General features: G+C 43.2%; 1 protein-coding gene across 5 annotated transcripts in view; it reads right to left on the bottom strand.

Moving 5' to 3' along the window:
• The window catches only part of TSNARE1 (t-SNARE domain containing 1), a 296,160-nt gene that overhangs the window by 262,350 nt on the left and 15,929 nt on the right, over positions 1-17,881 (bottom strand). The window contains exon 1 of one of the 5 annotated variants that reach the window (XM_070941968.1): positions 4,760-4,824. The exons of 3 other annotated variants lie outside the window; for them this stretch is intronic. The gene's annotated coding sequence lies outside the window, so the exon portion shown is untranslated. Of the gene's footprint in view, positions 1-4,127; positions 4,204-4,759; positions 4,825-17,881 lie in introns of those variants that run through there. One more of the 5 variants, XM_070941967.1, reaches the window with a different exon arrangement.

The following is a 17,881-nucleotide window of genomic DNA, read 5'->3' as shown; positions in this document are numbered from 1 at the left end:
ACTTCTAATTTTTCTTTTCTAGGATCGGGTGAAGGAACAAGAGGGATCCCTGATACGAAGGCAGCTCCTCGGCTCTACCATGTAGAAATATTCGGCCTCGATCCCAACAGACTGTTGCAAAAAAATTATATGTGAGTCATAGTGTTGTTATAGAAACATCATCATCATCACCGCATCAGATCTGAAACCCCAGTGCGGTTAGAATAATAACAAGCATCCTTTCATTGTTGTGGTGGGGTTTATTTTCTTTTTTTAAAGGAGGGATATATAATGAGATAAAAATGGATTGGTTCAACCTTGCAGGAATGCCCACGCTTCCTTTTTTCGAACACACTTTGAAAGAATCAGGTGGGTTTTTTTAAAAAAAGTAAAAAGTAAAAATGAGGAAAAAGAAAGAGAGAAGGCAGGAAATTGAGGAGGAAAAGGCAAATAAATCAATAGATAACCAAAAGAAACAGCTATTTTCCCCATCCGAATCCAGTCGTTTTCTTTTCAAAGTATCCTATTTTAAGCCGGCAGGAAAAAATAAAACATGGAATGCGAGAAACATTTTCTACGTTTACAGATGCTCAACGGTGTGGAGCAAGAATATGATTAAGTAAATAATCCTCTTTCTGCTTTATACGCTACCTGAAAATATAAACGGAGCTCTTGGAATCGAAAGAAAAAAAGCCCCAACCGTCTCATTAACGGAAGAAAAATGTATTTACTTTTCAAAAAAAACTGGACTTGTTTTATTAAGACTGGACTGCAGGCTAAATAATTATTTCCATGTTTTAGCCTCCAGTCCCTGTTAAGGGACTAATTATCTTTGTGGCTCTTCTCGGCACTCTTTCCAGAGTCTCAACGTCTTTTTTTATATCGTGGTGATTGAAACTGGATCCGGTATTCCAAGGGTGGCCTTATCAAGGCCTTATAAATTAGTAGAGGGAAGTATCCAGAGGCCAGAAACAGCCTGTTTCCCAATTTTTGGTGGGCCCGGAAGGCCTGAAAATCAGCTGGTCGGCGTGAGGATACATGCCGGAACCGAGCTAGGGCAACATTCACGTGCCCACTGATATGGCTCCATGTGCCACCTGTGGCACGCCTGCCATAGATTCACCATCACGGGTATAAGATTTCCTGCTTGAGCAGAGGGTTGGACTAGAAGACTTCCAAGGCAGGGGTGAAATCCAGCAGGTTCTGACAGGTTCTGGTAGCAGAAATTTTAAGTAGTTCAGAGAACTGGCAAATATCACCTCGGGCTGGCCCCAGAGTAGGGTGGGAATGGAGATTTTGCAATATCCTTCCCCCAGGAGTGGGGAGGGAATGGGGATTTTTGCAGTATCCTTCCCCTAGAGTGGGGTGGGAATGGAGATTCTGCCATGACCACCAAGCCACACCCACCAAGCCACACTATGCCCACCAAGCCACGCCCACAGAACCGGTAGTAAAAAAAAAAATTGGATTTCACCACTGCTCCAAGGTCCCTTCCAGCTCTAGTCTAGTCGATTGATTGATTGATTAATTGATTGCATGGTACAGATGTTGGGAGACAAGTAATCAAGGGGAGAAGCAACCTAGAACTAAGGAGAAACTTCCTAAGAGTGAGGACAATTAACCAGTGGAACAGCTTGCCACCAGAAGTTGTGGGTACTTCATCACCGGAGGCTTTTAAGAAGAGACTAGACAGCCACTTGTCTGCAATGTCTTCTGCTTGAGCAGAGGGTTGGAGTAGAAGACCTCCATGGACTTTTCCAACTCTGTTATTCTGTCCTTCAGTTCCCAGACAACTGAAAGTAGATGACTTAGGGCACCAGAAGGTGGCAGAGAAGGACCTAAAGAGGACTTCCAAAGCTACTCAGGGAAACTTCTCCTCTCTCTCTCTGCAATGAGCAAGACTACCCAACACTACATGGGATCAGAGAAGGAGGGAGCTGGGGTGGAGATCTGTGAGAGGTGACCTAGATCTCGTTGTAATTAAGCTCCCTCTTCATTAATCCCTTCCTTACTTGACTTCACAATTGTGTAGGCTGCTCCAGTGAGTCACCACTCCACAAACACACTGCTGTCAAGGAAAATGGGTCCTTCGGGAACACCTGTTCTCCCACCCACTCCGACTCTGATTAAAGGGGTGAAATCACCACTTGTGACTTCAAGGCAGAGGAGATTCCTCCCCACGTTATAGAAACGTGTTACGTGGGGGACGGAGGGGAAAGTTCTCATGAGGAGAAGATGGGAGGCCTAGCTTCTTGAGCAGAGTCCATTCACACGTACACAGAGATGGGTATGTTCGACCAACAGAAGAGTCTTCCTACCTCAGGGTTGAACTGGGGACTCCTTGCGGCTCTCTGAGCTTGGCTGTTTTCTTGAAGACATTTTGTGATCCGAATAGGGAACATCATGAATGCTAAAATGGAGTGGGGTTTGCAAGGAGGATGAGGAGGACGACTGTGAGGTCCTTGGTACTATGCGAGTTTGGTTGTTTCTGTGAAGATGTTTCATTACTAAACTAGGTACCATCATCAGTGCCAAAGGTGAGTGAGGTTTGTGGAGGAGAGGAGGAGGAGGAGGATTGTTGGTTCCATGGTGCTCTCTGAGCTTGGTTCTTTTTGTGCAGATGTTTCAATGCCAAATGAGGACCTTGTAGGTCATCTAGTCCAACCCTCCGCCCAAGCAGGAGATCCTACACCATTTCTGAAAGATGGCAATCCAATCTCTTCTCGAAAACCTCCAGTGCTGAAGCTCCCACAACTTCTGAAGGCAACTTCTGTTCCATTGGTTGATTGTTCTCACTGTCATAAAGTTCCTCCTCATTTCCAGGTTGAATCTCTCCTTGTTCAGTTTCCATCCATTATTCCTTGTCTGGCCTTCAGGTGCTTTGGAGAATAGCTTGACCCCTTCCCATCTGTGGTAGCCCCTCAAATATTGTTGAGAAAAGAGGAGGAGGAGGGGGGAGGACTGTAGGGTCCTTGGTCATCTCTGAGATTGGTTGTTTTCTTGCAGACATTTCATGACCCAAGGTGGTAAAATCATCATTATTAGAAGGGTGTGGGGTTTGAAGGGAGGAGGAGAAGGAGGCAGAGGAGGAAGAGGAGGAGGAGGAGAAAGAGAAGGAGGCGGAGGGGAGGGGGAGGAAGAGAAGGAGAAGAGGAGGGGGAGGAGGAAAGGAGGAAGAGGAAAAGGAGGAGGAGGAGGAGAGAAGGAGAAGAGGAGGAGAGAAGGAGGAGGAGGAGGAGGAGGAAGAAAGAAGGAGGAGGAGGAGAAAGAGGAGAGAAGGAGGTGGAGGATGAGGAGGAGAAGGAGAAGAGGGGGAGGAGGAAAGGAGGAAGAGAAAAAGGAGGAGGAGAAGAGGAGGAGGAGAAGAAGAGGAGAGAAGGAGGAGGAAGAAGAGGAGGAAGAAAGAAGGAGGAGGAGGAGAAAGAGGAGAGAAGGAGGTGGAGGATGAGGAGGAGAAGGAGAAGAGGAGGGGGAGGAGGAAAGGAGGAAGAGAAAAAGGAGGAGGAGAAGAGGAGGAGGAGAAGGAGGAGGAGAGAAGGAGGAGGAAGAAGAGGAAGAAGAAAGAAGGAGGAGGAGGAGAAAGAGGAGAGAAGGAGGGGGAGGATGAGGAGGAGAAGGAGAAGAGGAGGGGGAGGAGGAAAGGAGGAAGAGGAAAAGGAGGAGGAGAAGAGGAGGAGGAGAAGAGGAGGAGAGAAGGAGGAGGAAGAGGAGGAGGAAGAAAGAAGGAGGAGGAGGAGAAAGAGGAGAGAAGGAGGCGGAGGATGAGGAGCAGAAGGAGAAGAGGAGGGGGAGGAGGAAAGGAGGAAGAGGAAAAGGAGAAGAAGAGGAGAGAAGGAGGAGGAAGAGGAGGAAGAGAGAAGGAGGCAGAAGAGGAGGAGGAAAAGGAGGAGAGAAGGAGGAGGAGGAGATTATGTGGCGTCCTTGATGCTCTCTGACCTTGGTTGTCTTCTTGCAGACATTTCCTTAGCAAATGTGGCAAAAACGGTCATAAAACTCACGTAACCACCATCTCCCTTAGCAACAGAAATCTGGAGCTCAACTTTGGTCATATGTCAAGGACTGCCTTTATTAAGCCAGGACAGTTTGGAAGGGGGGAGTCAGCAAAAACCAACGACGAGGAAGCAAGAACGTTGCGCTCGTAATGTCACCTGAACTTTGTGCCGTTTCAAATATTGTCCTCATCTCTTATTCATCTCGCCGCCCAGCGGTGCAGCCTCCGTACACAAGAGAGCGAGAATTCGGTGATGGATTCCTCCACTAAACCAAGAAACATATTTGCTAAATATTTAAAGGAAAACAAGGAACCTCAAACGAACCGAGGACTTGCTGGGCTCGATCTGTTATTCTTGGGCATGTATATTTTTGGGTTCTTTTTTTTGTGTGTGTGTTTTTTAAAAATCCTGTTTTCTGAACATGATTGAGGGCTTGAATTAATGAAGAGGCCGAACGCTGTTGGATGTTTTTAAAAAAAGACATTTGGAAAAAAACACGGGAACGCCAAGCACAATTTAAAGGAGGAACCTCATCGCCGCAACTATAACTGCGGGCAAATTCCATTTATTGTACGTTTCCAATTGCCTTCGGATGACTTCGAATAACTTTCCGAAAAAGTTCACCACTCTTCCAAATATAGGAACAATTTTTTTTTTGTTCCTATATTAATAGGGACAAGCAGGGACAATAAAAGGGACAAGCAGTGATCAAAATAATGAATAATAATAATAATAATAATAATAATAATAATAATAATAATAATAATAATAATAATAATAATAAGGACCTGCAGGCAATCTTCCAGGTTTCTCCATCACAATTGCTACGCAAAACGGAGAAGGATGTTAATGAATCCTCTTGCCTGTCTATCAGTATCTCACTGGCAGGTCTAGGTGGTCCTTGACTTACAATCATTCATTTAGTGACCGTCTGAAGTTACTGGAAAAAAAAAAAAGGACTTAACGAACTTTTTTTCCAGACTTAAGTCTGCTGTTGCATCCCTATAGTCCCATGATCAAAATTAGGATGCTTGGAAACTGACTCATACTTATGACAGTTGTCCCGGGGTCACACGATCCCCCTTTGTGACTTTCTATTGAGCAATGTCAACGGGGAAGACATATTCGTTTAACAACCATGTTACTGTTCTGCCCCAGCTACGGACCCCAAAGAACGCAGCACACACAAAGTCCATTCAAACCTTAATTTACTGAATAAACCAGTCTTTTACAACAACGGCTGTTAATTAATTGCATTAACAGCCGCCAAGAAGTCAAAGAAAAATAACTGAAAACTTACTATGGTTGGCAGAATGCCCAGAAACGATTTGCAGGAAGCTGATAAGATAAGCAAGACAAGACACGAAGGTATGTGAACAAAGTTGTTCCCTGCAAATTGCTTCAGTCGGTGTTCCTCCTTAAATAGGCTAAGGGAGTGGCCAATTAGCCCCTTACTCTTGAGGAAACCTCCTCGTGAGGAGCCCCTCCTGCCTTTTGGCAGTTCTGCGTGCCCATGCATCGAGAAGAGGCTCTTCCGCTTATTCCTCTTCACTTAAGGGAACTTCTGGAGGTTCTGAAGGCCCTGGCTGAATCCCCGCCTCTGGCACCACAGCTTCTCCAGCCTCCTCATTGTTCGACTCGAGTGCCAGCTGCACAGGCTGCTGGTGCAGCACCATACCAGCCTCCTCGCTGTCGGAATCAGCTACTAGCTGCACAGGCGGCGTAAGGGCCACAACAGTTACTAACTTAACAACTGCACTGATTCACTGAACAAAGGTCATTAAAATAAGGCAAAACTCACTGAACAACTCTCTCGCTTAGAGGCAAAAATCTGGGGCTCGTAAGTAGAGAACCACTCATTGTGTGGTGATAAGGAGGATCTTTAACCAAACCTTTGGTGTCTATGGAGATTCTCTGTCATCCAGGTCATGGTTGTCCGAAAGGTGTTTTTTTTTTTTCTTCCAAGAGGCAACTGGACTTTCTTGTTTTGCTTTGAAGATGTTTCGCTTCTCATCCAAGAAGCTTCTTCAGCTCTGACTGGATGGTGGGGAATGGAAGGATTGATACTCCTTGCAGACAGCTGGTCATTTGCATCCTTTTTAGAGAGTCGTTGAGGCCACTTGGAGGTTTATCTGTGTCCTCAGGGTCACCTGGGTAGTGCAAATGGTTGTGGAGGCTCCTTGGAACTGTTGAAAGGACTGTGTTGTAGACTGGAGATAGGTGGTGTTGTATCCCTCCCCCTCTGTTGAGAGGAAGCTGTTCAGTTTTGACATAGATGGCCTCTTTTTTTTTTTTTTTAATTTGATTTATATGCCACCCTTCTCCGGAGACTCAGGGCGGCTTACAGTGCATTAAGCAATAAGCAATAAGCAATAGCCTTCATACTTTTGTATATTTATACAAAGTCAGCTTATTGCCCCCACAAACTGGGTCCTCATTTAACCTACCTTAGAAAGGATGGAAGGCTGAGTCAAGCTTGAGCCTGGTAAGATTCGAACCTGCAGAAATTGCAGGCACCTGTGTTAATAACAGGGTGCATTAAACCACTGTACTACCAAGGCTCTTTGGTCCCTCTTTCAAGCCAGCCATCCTCTCTGTCCAAAATGTGGACTTTGCTGTCTTCAAAAGAGTGGCTTTTGTCTTTTAAATGCAGACCAGCTGCTGAATCTAGTCCTGATGAATTTGTTCTCCTATGTCATGCCATTTGTTTGTGAAGTGGTTGTTTTGTTTCCCCAATGTACAGATCTCCACGGGTGTCAGTGCATTGTACTGCATGTATCATATTGCCCTGTGCCAAACCTTTGACCACTCATCGAAGGGCAAAGACAGCATTTTACTCTTAACAAGAATTACACCGAGAATCTTTTCTCTGTTGGAAAAGCAGTACGTAAAAAATACGTTATCTTTCACCCAACTCAACAGTTAAACATAATGCACGAGAACCTGTCCGCCTGGCACAACTTTTTATAATTAAATGGCTATCAAACGTGTAAAGAAAAGTGCAGGAGACACTGCAATTCAATTCCCAGCTCTGGTTTTTGTTGTTTTTTTCCCTCTCTCAAAGGGCTGAACAGCTGATGATTTATTACATCTCTGCTGGAGGGTTTTTTTTTCGAGCAACAGTGAAGTAGAATAAGCAACAGCCAAGCGAGACAAGCACTGCCTTGACCTGGTTCAAGGCTACTTCCTGTGTATTTACAGCTAGGAAACGCATCGGGTATTCAAGGAGCAGAAATGGAGGAAGGAAATGTTGAATGGTGAAGGGATCTGTTGACAGTGGAAAGCAATATCACAGATTTTCAGAGGGAGGGAGGGAGGGATGGAGGAACAAAGGAGAATGAAAAGAAAGAAGGGGAGGGGAGGGAGAATGAGAAGAAGGAAGGGGAGGGGAGGGAAGAGGGAGGGAGGAAGGAAGGAAGGAAAAGAAGGAAGGAGAAGGGAGGGAGGGAGGAAGGAAGGGGAAGGGAAGGAGGGAGGGAGAGAGGAAGGAAGAGGAGAGGAGGGGAGGGAGGAAGGAAGGAAGGAGAAGAGTGGGAGGGAGGGGAGGGGAGGGAAGAGGGAGGGAGGGAGGAAGGAAGGGGAAGGGAAGGAGGGAGGGAGGGAGGAAGAGGAGAGGAGGGGAGGGAGGGAGGAAAGAAGGAAGGAGAAGAAGGAAGGGGAAGGATGGGAGGGAGAAAGGAGGAAGGAAGGAAGGAGAAGAAGGAAGGGGAGGGGAGGGAAGAGGGAGGGAGGAAGGAAGAAGGAAAGGTAAGTGGAGGGAGGGAGGGAGGGAGGGAGGGAGGAAGGAAGGAAGGAAGGAAGGAAGGAAGGAAGGAAGGAAGGAAGGAAGGAGCTGGGAATGAGATGGGAGGATAGATGGAAGGACAAGATGGGACTGAGAAGAAGGAAGGGAGGGAGGGAGGAGAAAGATACGTCTCCAGCATTCTCAACCAACATGTGCAGAACACTGGGAATTGAGCCAAGATGTCCGTGAGAAGAAATCAAATTGTCCAAATTGGAGAAGATAATTGGAGAAGGTTCTCAAGGATGGCTTTTCCTCAATGTAATGTCCCAGAGAAGATGCGGTCAACCTATTTTCCAAAGCACCAGAAGGTAAAGTAAGCTTGGGCTAGAAGATCTCCAAGGCCATTAAGTAGCACTGGGGAGGTCCACTGAAATTTCAAACGGACACTAAGTGGCCGGTTGTAAGTTGCAGACAACCTAAATTCACTTTCTCTATATGCATCCATTTTTTTTAAAGAAAAAAGAAGAATCGGATTTATGCACCCAACCTCCTTTTAACCAAGGATTAAATTTAAATGTTGTTTGCTTTCTCTTGCAAAGACTATAAGCTTCTACTATTTTTTTTTTTTCTCAGAGATGAAAAAGATGGAATACAAAAACTTTTCAAAAGTCGGAAAAGCATCGGACACCATTCAGACGTGAAGGCTAGACACTTCCTTCTTAATTGCAATTTAATGTCTTTGCTTCCAATTAACCCTGCTACAAGGAGGAACATCCAACGGCAATAATGTTTTATCAGTTCATTGTGCCCGCTTTAAACCCGAACGAATGACAGGTTGCAGATCTGAATTAACCGCCAACATGCTAAGCATTAAACGGAGCTTATTTATGTATTTATTTGCAACCGCCTTTATTTTACAAAGAACTCAAGGCGACGAACGTATACAAACACACCTTCCTCCTCCTGTTTCCCCCCCCCCCCCCCACAGCAGCTTTCGGCTGAGAGAACGTCACTGGCCCAAGATCACCCAGCCAGTTTTCATGCTGAAGGTGGGACTAGAACTCACCGTCTCCTAGTGATCAACCCAAACTCATACAGTCAACTTTCATGCCTAACGTGGGACTAGAACTCATAGTCACCTCGCGATTGGCCAAAAGTCATCCAGCCAGCTTTCATGACTGAGGTAGGACTAGAACTCACATTCTCCTGGTGACTGGCCAAAAGTCACCCAGCCAGCTTTCCTGCTTAAGGTGGGACTAGAACTCACCATCTCCTGATGACTGACCAAGCCACCTAACCAGCTTTCATGCCTAACGTGGGACTAGAACTCACAGTCACTTGGTCATTGGCCCAGTCACACAGCCAGCTTTCATGACTAAAGCAGGACTAGAACTCACCATCTCCTGATGACTGACCAAGCCACCTAACCAGCTTTCATGCCTAAGGTGGAACTAGAACTCACAGTCACTTGGTCATTGGCCCAACGTCACCCAGCCAGTTTTCCTGCTTAAGGTGGAACTAGAACTCACCATCTCCTGATGACTGACCAAGCCACCTAACCAGCTTTCATGCCTAAGGTGGGACTAGAACTCACAGTCACTTGGTCACTGGCCCAACGTCACCCAGCCAGCTTTCCTGCTTAAGGTGGAACTAGAACTCACCATCTCCTGATGACTGACCGAGCCACCTAACCAGCTTTCATGCCTAAGGTGGGACTAGAACTCACAGTCACTTGGTCACTGGCCCAACGTCACCCAGCCAGCTTTCCTGCTTAAGGTGGAACTAGAACTCACCATCTCCTGATGACTGACCGAGCCACCTAACCAGCTTTCATGCCTAAGGTGGAACTAGAACTCACAGTCACTTGGTCATTGGCCCAACGTCACCCAGCCAGCTTTCATGACTAAAGCAGGACTAGAACTCACTGTCTCCTGGTGATTGGCCCAAAGTCACCCAGCCGGCTTTCATGCCCAAGGCAGGACTACAACTCACTCTCTCCTGATTTCTAGCCTGATGCTTTCACCACTAGATACCATTAGGCTTTCAGATGCTTTTTTTTTTATATAAAAAATTGCAATTATAAATGATTGGTTCTCTCCATACTTTTTTTTTTTAAAAAGAAGGTAAACTTGTAATTTTGACACAGGTCCAGCAGGAGGCATCAATGCCTGTCACTTTGAGACAATGAACGGTTGTCTGTTTGTTCTGCAAATTGTTCTGCAAATTTTGTTCGATTAAAAAAAATAAGGTAGATTAAAAAAAAAAGGTAAACCTGAAATTACTTCCTCCCTGAAACATACAACAGAGGAAGAGAAAAAAAGAAAAGGAAAAAAAATTGATTTCACTGACATCTGGTATCCCTCTATATAAAAGCGAAATACCACTCACGCATCATTACAAAATCTCCAGAACCGTAAAGCCTACAAAATTGAAATTTGGCACGTATGTTCTTCTTGACTTCTAGGTGTTCACTAAGAAAGAATTTTTCAAAATGACCATCAGATCATTAGTATTTCATATACAGTATTATATTCATGCACTCTGATGCTAAGGAGCTAGATATTCTACTCCCCCTCCCCACCTGAAAAGAACTCTGTTCCAACTGCCAGTTGCCTTATATTAACACGTTCTGATGCTACCCCTTCGCTAAACCAGTCGTGGGCATGGCCAGCACGTGACTCATCCGGCCTGCAGGCTGGGACATTCTACTCCCCCTCTGTTCCAACTGCCAGTTGCCTTATATTAACACGCTCTGATGCTACAGAGTTACACATTCTACATTAAGTTTCAGGCTTTAAGTGTCAATTTATCACAGCCGATCACATAGTTCCGCACGGGCGTCCAGCTAGTAAATAATAAAAATTTTAAAAATGAAACTACAATGCTAGTTCAGCGGATATCTGCCCAGCCCACGAGTTTAGCTCCAAGCAAAACCAGTTCTTAGATTATCTTTCTCTTCCAAAGCTTGAACCTGCTTGGCACTGCTGAAAAGACGCCAGAGATTTAATGAGGAGTTGTTAAAAACTTCATGTGGACAGCTTTTAAGACAGCCCGAGATTTACAAACGACAAAGTGAGCTTAGGACAGCCGCAGTTCACTCTGTGTCCCAAAGGTGTGTTTTTTTCAAAAGGCAACAGGACTTTCTTCGTTTTTCCTTGAAGACGTTTCCTTTCTCATCCAAGAAGCTTCTTCAGCTCTGACTGAATGGTGGGGAATGGAAGGATTTATACTTCTTGCAGACACAGTTGGTCATTTGCATCCTTTTAGAGAGTCATTGAGGCCACTTGGAGGTTTATCTGTGTAATCAGGATCACTTGAGTGGTGCAAATGGTTCCTGTAGTCTGCAATTTTTTTTCCTCTAGAAATCCATTCCTACTCCCAGGCCATTCCAAGAGTGTTCATCCCAAATTGTATAGCTAAAAGTCTATGGAGATTCTCGGTCATCCAGGTCATGGTTGTCCCAAAGGTGCTTTTTCAGGAGGCAACTGGACTACCTTGTTTTCATATTGAACTTGTTCCTGTTTTGAAACTCAAGAAGAACTGTTTTATTGTGTATGACTACAACTGGTAAGAAGACTTTGTACTTGAAATATCCCTGGATTGATCTTTTAACTCTCGTCTTATCTGTGTATGACTTGGATTGTTTTTGGACTTTGCTTTACTTCTTCTAAAAGTAAAAGACTACAACAACTCAGTGTGTTTGTATGTTGACTGTGATTGTTCACAACCACTCCCAGTCACTTTTCATGAGTTTACTCAAAGGGTACTCTGCTCAATAACCCACAACATCGGTTATGAGCCAAAAATATCCTTAACAGTGGGGAATGGAAGAATTGATATTCCTTGCAGACAGCTGGTCATTTGCATCCTTTTAGAGAGTCATTGAGGCCACCTGGAAGCTTATCTGGATCCTCAGGTTCACCTGAGCAGTGCAAATGGGTGTGGATAAACCCACTTGTACTACTACTACTGCAGATAAATCTCCAAGTAACTATTTTGTGACCTTATTTTATGACCTTTCTTGCCACAATTGTTAAGTGAACCGCTGCAGTTGTTAAATTCGTAACACCGTCATTAAGTCAATCCAGCTTCCCCACTGATTTTGCTTGTCAAGAGGTTGCAAAGGGAGATCATGTGACTTTGGGACACAGCAACAGTCCTAAGCATGAGGCAGTTGCCAAGTGTTGATCACACCATCATGGGGATGCTAGAAAGGCCGTTAAATGTGAAAAATAGTCATAAGAGTCACATTTTTTCAGCGCCGTTGCAACTTTGTATGGTCACTAAATAAACTTCTGTAAGTCAAGGGCTACCTGTATTTTTACGAAGACTGCGATCATGATTTATTACTTGCTGGTTTTATGTACACTGCGAGCTTATGCATCGGAGATATATGCTTTGTGTGCCCAATCATACATGGCTAATAAAAATATTCTACTCTACTCCACTCTACTCTACTCCTATTCTATTCCATTCCATTCCATTCCATCCTATCCCATCCTCTATTCTATTCTATTCCTTATTCTACTCTACTCTACATTTTATTCTATTCCTTATTCTATTCCTTATTCTATTCCTTATTCTATTTCTATTTCTATTTCTATTTCTATTTATTTCTATTTCTATTTCTGTTCTATTCTATTCTTTATTCTATTCTATTCCTCATTCTACTCTACTCTACTCTACTCTACTATTCCATCCCATCCTATCCTATCCCATCCTCCATTCTATTCTATTCCTTATTCTGCTCTACTCTACTCTACATTTTATTCTATTCCTTATTCTATTTCTATTTCTATTATTATTTCTATTTCTATTTCCATTCTATTCTTTATTCTATTCCTCATTCTACTCGACTCGACTCGACTCCTAATCCATTCCATTCCATTCCATCCTATCCCATCCTTTATTCTATTCTATTCCTTATTCTGCTCTACTCTACATTCTATTCTATTCTATTCTATTCTATTCTATTCTATTCTATTCTATTCTATTCTATTCTTTATTCTATTCCTCATTCTATTCTACTCTACTCTACTCTATCTACTCCTATTCCATTCCATTCCATCCTATCCCATCCTTTATTCTATTCTATTCCTTATTCTATTCTACTCTACATTTTATTCTACTCTACTCTACATTTTATTTTATTATACTATCAAGAGCCTTGATAGTACAGTGGTCTACGCACCCTGTTATTAACACAGCTGCCTGCAATTTACTGCTGGTTCAAATCTCTCCAAGGCTCAAGGTTGACTCAGCCTTCCATCCTTTCTAAGGTAGGTAAAATGAGGACCCAGTTTGTGGGGGCAATAAGCTGACTTTGTATAAATATACAAAAGTATGAAGGCTATTGCTTAACGCATTGTAAGCCACCCTGAGTCTCCGGAGAAGGGCGGCATATAAATTAAAAAAAAAAAATTCTATTCCTTATTCTATTTCTATTTCTATTCTATTCTTTATTCTATTCTATTCCTCGTTCTACTCTACTCTACTCTACTCTACTCTACTCTACTCTACTCTACTCTACTCTTATTCCATTCCATTCCATTCCATTCCATTCCATTCCATTCCATTCCATTCCATTCCATTCCATTCCATTCCATTCTTATTTTGCTTGGTAGCCTCAGCCTGTTCCTGGTGCTAAATATTTTTTTTCATGGTGGCTCAGATTTTTCACCAATATTAGCTGTTGTGTAAAATTCTTTCCGTATCGAATAGGGAAGTGGATGAGTCCTCCATAACCGCTGAAGGTCTGAAGAAACACCGCCATAACCTTGATCTACTTCCTTCCCCTCCACACGCGCCAACACTTTCAAAAGAGGAAACTTGATTTATAGGCATCTCACTGAGGTTTTTCCTGTTTTGTTTGAACAAAACTACGTTGGGATTAATCACAACCGTTCGCATTAGCATAAATGGAACATCTAATTGATAAAATGGAGATTGGTAACTGCGGCTGTCAGGTATGAATTGCCATAATAATTCATGCCTCTTGTATAGACGCACCATAAACCCAATTGTGAAAATGATCAAAGGTTTAGAAACAGTAGCTTGCAGTAAATTATGCCTGAACTTCAGACGGGACTGTGTTTTCCAATAGAATAAATTTAGCAGGTCTCAAAGAACATTATGAAGGAAGTTTAGATGTGATTGCAAAAGTGCAAACTCAGAGATTCTCAGTCATTCAGAAAGAGGCTACTGGACTTTCTGTTTTGTTTTGTTTTTTCCTTTTGAAGAGGTTTTACTTCTCATCCAAGAAGCTTCTTCAGCTCTGACTGGATGGCGGGGAATGGAAGGATTGATATTCCTTGCAGACAGCTGGCCATTTGCATCCTTTTAGAGAGTCATTGAGGCCACTTGGGAGGTTCGTCTGTGTCCTCAGGGTCACTGTAGTTCTGCAATTTTTCCCTCTGGAAATCCATTCTTACTCCCACACCATTCCAAGGATGTTCATCCCAAATTGTATAGCTAAATGTCTGTAGCGATTCTCAGTCATTCAGGGCACGGTTGTCCCAAAGGTGCTTTTTCAGGAGGCAACTGGAATTACTGGTTTTTTCTTTGAAGACGTTTTGCTTCTCCTCCAAGAAGCTTCTTGAACTCTGACTGGATGGTGGGGAATGGAAGGATTGATACTCCTTGCAGACAGCTGGTCATTTGCATCCTTTTTCAAGGTCATTGAGGCCACTTGGAGGTTTATCTGTGTCCTCAGGGTCACCTGAGTGGTGCTCCTGGTTCCTGTAGCCTGCAATTTTTTTCCTCTGGAAATCCATTCCCAAATCGGAATTTCTGCCCCCTTCCAAACCACACAAAAAGACCCCAAAGGGGGAGAGACTCTGCAGCAACACAAGCGTTCATTGCACGTATCCATCCCAGGGGCCGTAGTTTGAGGACCTCTGATTTAGTGCAATATAAAAAATGCAAATAATTTTTCTGCGGACCACCAAAATTTTCTCGCAGACCACCAGTGGTCCACGGACCACCAGTTGGTGACCGCTGATCTAGACGAACCACCTGACAAGCCTTCCTGCAGCTTTCATAGTTCTTTTGTGCCGTTTGCTCCATGTCTGTTCAGGAGCCCCTCCCCATATCCTCTGCAGCATTGCAGGAATAAAACTGCAGCCCTTCGGATAACCTGATTTTCCCCTTTCAGGAGGACGTCATGTTTAAAACATGGCCACCATCCGCTACATAATCACGAAGGTCTTTCCGAATTAAGATTGTGTATTATTTCAAAATGTCTACATTTCTGAAAATGTTATGGCCCCCAGGCCTGTTTCATTCAGGAGATGTCTTTCTTTCTTTTTCTTTCTTTCTTTCTTTCTTTCTTTCTTTCTTTCTTTCTTTCTTCTTTCTTTCTTTCTTTCTTTCTTCTTTCTTTCTTCCTTCCTTCCTTCCTTCCTTCCTTCCTTCCTTCCTTCCTTTTTCTTTCTTCCTTTTTCTTTCATTCATTCATTTTTCTTTTTCTTCCTTCCATCTTTTTCCTTCCTTCCTTCTTTCCTTCCTTTTTTCCTTATTTCCTTCAATCTTTCCATCCTTCCCTTCCTTTTCTTTCCTTCCTTCCCTCTTTCTTTTTTTTCTTTCATATTTTTCTTTTCCTTCCATCTTTTTCCTTCCTTCCTTTTTTCCTTCCTTCTTCCATCTTTTTTAACCTTTTTTCCTTCCTTCCTTCAATCTTTTCCTTCCTTCCTTCAATCTTTTTCCTTCCTTCCTTTCCTTCCTTTTTTTCATTCCTTCCTTCTTTTTCTTTCTTTTCCTTCCTTCCTAACTTCCATCTTTTTCCTTCTTTCCTTCCTTTCTTCCTTCCTTCTTTTTTTCCTTCCATCTTTTTCCTTCCTTCCTTCCTTCCTTTTTTCCTTTCTTTTTCTCTTTCTTTCCTTCCTTCCATCTTTTTCCTTCCCTCCTTCATTCATTCATTCCTCCCTCCCTTTCTTTCTTTTTTCTTTCTTTCTTTCCTTCCTTCTTTCCTTCCTTCCTTCCTTTTTTCTTTCCTTCTTTCCTTTCTTCCCTCCTTCCTTTCTTTCCTTCCTTTTTTCTTTCCTTCTTTTCTTTCCTTCCTTTCTTTTTCCTTCCTTCCTTTCTTTCTTCCTTCTTTTTTCCCTTTATTTTTCTCTTTCCTTCCTTCCTTCCATCTTTTTCCTTCCTTCCTTACTTCCTCCCTCCTTTCTTTCTTTCTTTCTTTCTTTCTTTCTTTCTTTCTTTCTTTTTCTTCCTTCCTTCCTTCCTTCCTTCCTTCCTCCTTCCTTCCTTCCTTCCTTCCTTCCTTCCTTCCTTCCTCCTTCCTTCCTTCCTTCCTTCCTTCCTTCCTTCTTTCTTTCTTTCTTTCTTTCTTTCTTTCTTTCCTTCCTTCCTTCCTTCCTTCCTTCCTTCTTTTCTTCTTTTCTTTCCTTCCTTCTTTTTCTTTCCTTCCTTCTCTTTTCTTTCCTTCCTTCCTTTTTCTCTTTCCTTCATTCCTTCCTTTTTTCTTTCCTTCTTTCCTTCCTTCCCTCCTCCCTTCTCTTTTCTTTCTTTCTTTCCTTCCTTCCTTCCTTTTTGCAATGTTACAGGGCAAACAGTATGCTTTTTTTCATAATAAAGATGTATTTAAAGAGTGATTCACACACGTAGGGACTCTACTGTGTGATGAATTTTCTATTGCCTTTTCACATAAGCGAACCTCGAAGCATCTCTGGGCTATTCTTGCTTTGATGAATCCATAAAAACCTTTGGAAATTGAAGCTAAACTGAAGCACAGCCTACCCATCCCTGCATTTAAAGGCACATAAACAAATTTAAAGATTTTTAAAAAGCGTTGTTTACGCGAATAAGGGAAGCGAGATACTACGCCATAGAAATTAGATAAATAAATAACAATTATTTAGGAGGATGGAAATGGTAGTCGTGCTAATAAATGCTCAAAAAAAGAGAGCTTCTTTAGACATCTTTATTTTTCCTTCTCTTTCCTGACTTTATTTTTTTTTTATCTTTTTATATCCTTTTTTAAAAAATAATTCTGTGAAACATTCTTTTCCCGTGAAAAGTATACATAACATTATACATGTAAAAAATTCTTTTCCAATGAATATGTGGGAGGGGGAGGAGTATGCAGGTCCTCGACTTATGACCACAATTGAACCCCAAATTTCCGTTGCTAAGCAAGACAGTCGCTAAGTGAGTTTCGTCTCATTTTACGAACCTTCCTTGCCACTTTTGTTCAGTGAATCCCTGCAGTTGTTCAATTAGCAACATGGTTGTTAAGTGAATCCAGTTTCCCCCATTGACACTGTTCCTCAGAAGGTCACAAAAGGGAATCTCTGCAACCAGCATAAATACGAGACAGTTGCCAGGCATTTGAATTTGGATCCATGGAGATGCTGCCATGGTCGTAAGCAGAGATGGGTTCTAAATATTTTTACTACCGGTGCTGTGGGCGTGGCTTATTTTGTGGGCGTGGCTTGATGGTCATGTGACAATTCTTTAGGATTTAGCAGAGGTACTGGTCTACCAGGCTTTTAACTGCTTGCAGAGCTGTACCGGTCTACCCATTTGTTTTTGGAGGCATCAGTCTACCCATTTGTTTTTGGAGGCATCAGTCTACCCATTTGTTTTTGGAGGCACCGGTCTACCAATTCGTTTCTGGAGGCACCGGTCTACTCATTTGTTTTTGGAGGTACCGGTCTACTCATTTGTTTTTGGAGGTACCGGTCTACTCATTTGTTTTGGGAGGCACCGATCTACTCATTTGTTTTTGGAGGCACCGGTCTACCTATTTCTTTTTGGAGGCACCGGTCTACTCATTTCTTTTTGGAGGCACCGGTCTACCCATTCCTTTTTGGAGGCACTGGTCTACTCATTTGTTTTTGGAGGCACCGGTCTACTCATTTGTTTTTGGAGGCACCGGTCTACCCATTTGTTTTTGGAGGCACCGGTCTACTCATTTGTTTTTGGAGGCACCGGTCTACTCATTCCTTTTTGGAGGCACTGGTCTACTCATTTGTTTTTGGAGGCAGCGGTCTACTCATTTGTTTCTGGAGGCAGCGGTCTACCCATTTGTTTTTGGAGGCACCGGTCTACCCATTTGTTTTTGGAGGCACCGGTCTACTCATTTGTTTTTGGAGGCACCGGTCTACCTATTTCTTTTTGGAGGCACCGGTCTACTCATTTCTTTTTGGAGGCACCGGTCTACTCATTCCTTTTTGGAGGCACC

This window comes from Pituophis catenifer, unplaced genomic scaffold (assembly GCF_029215685.1).
Source record: "Pituophis catenifer annectens isolate HBS135680 unplaced genomic scaffold, rPitCat1.0.hap2 SCAF_3, whole genome shotgun sequence".
NCBI lineage: Eukaryota > Metazoa > Chordata > Lepidosauria > Squamata > Colubridae > Pituophis > Pituophis catenifer.
Note: the sequence above shows the minus strand (reverse complement) of the source record. Positions and strands in the feature narration are given on the sequence as shown.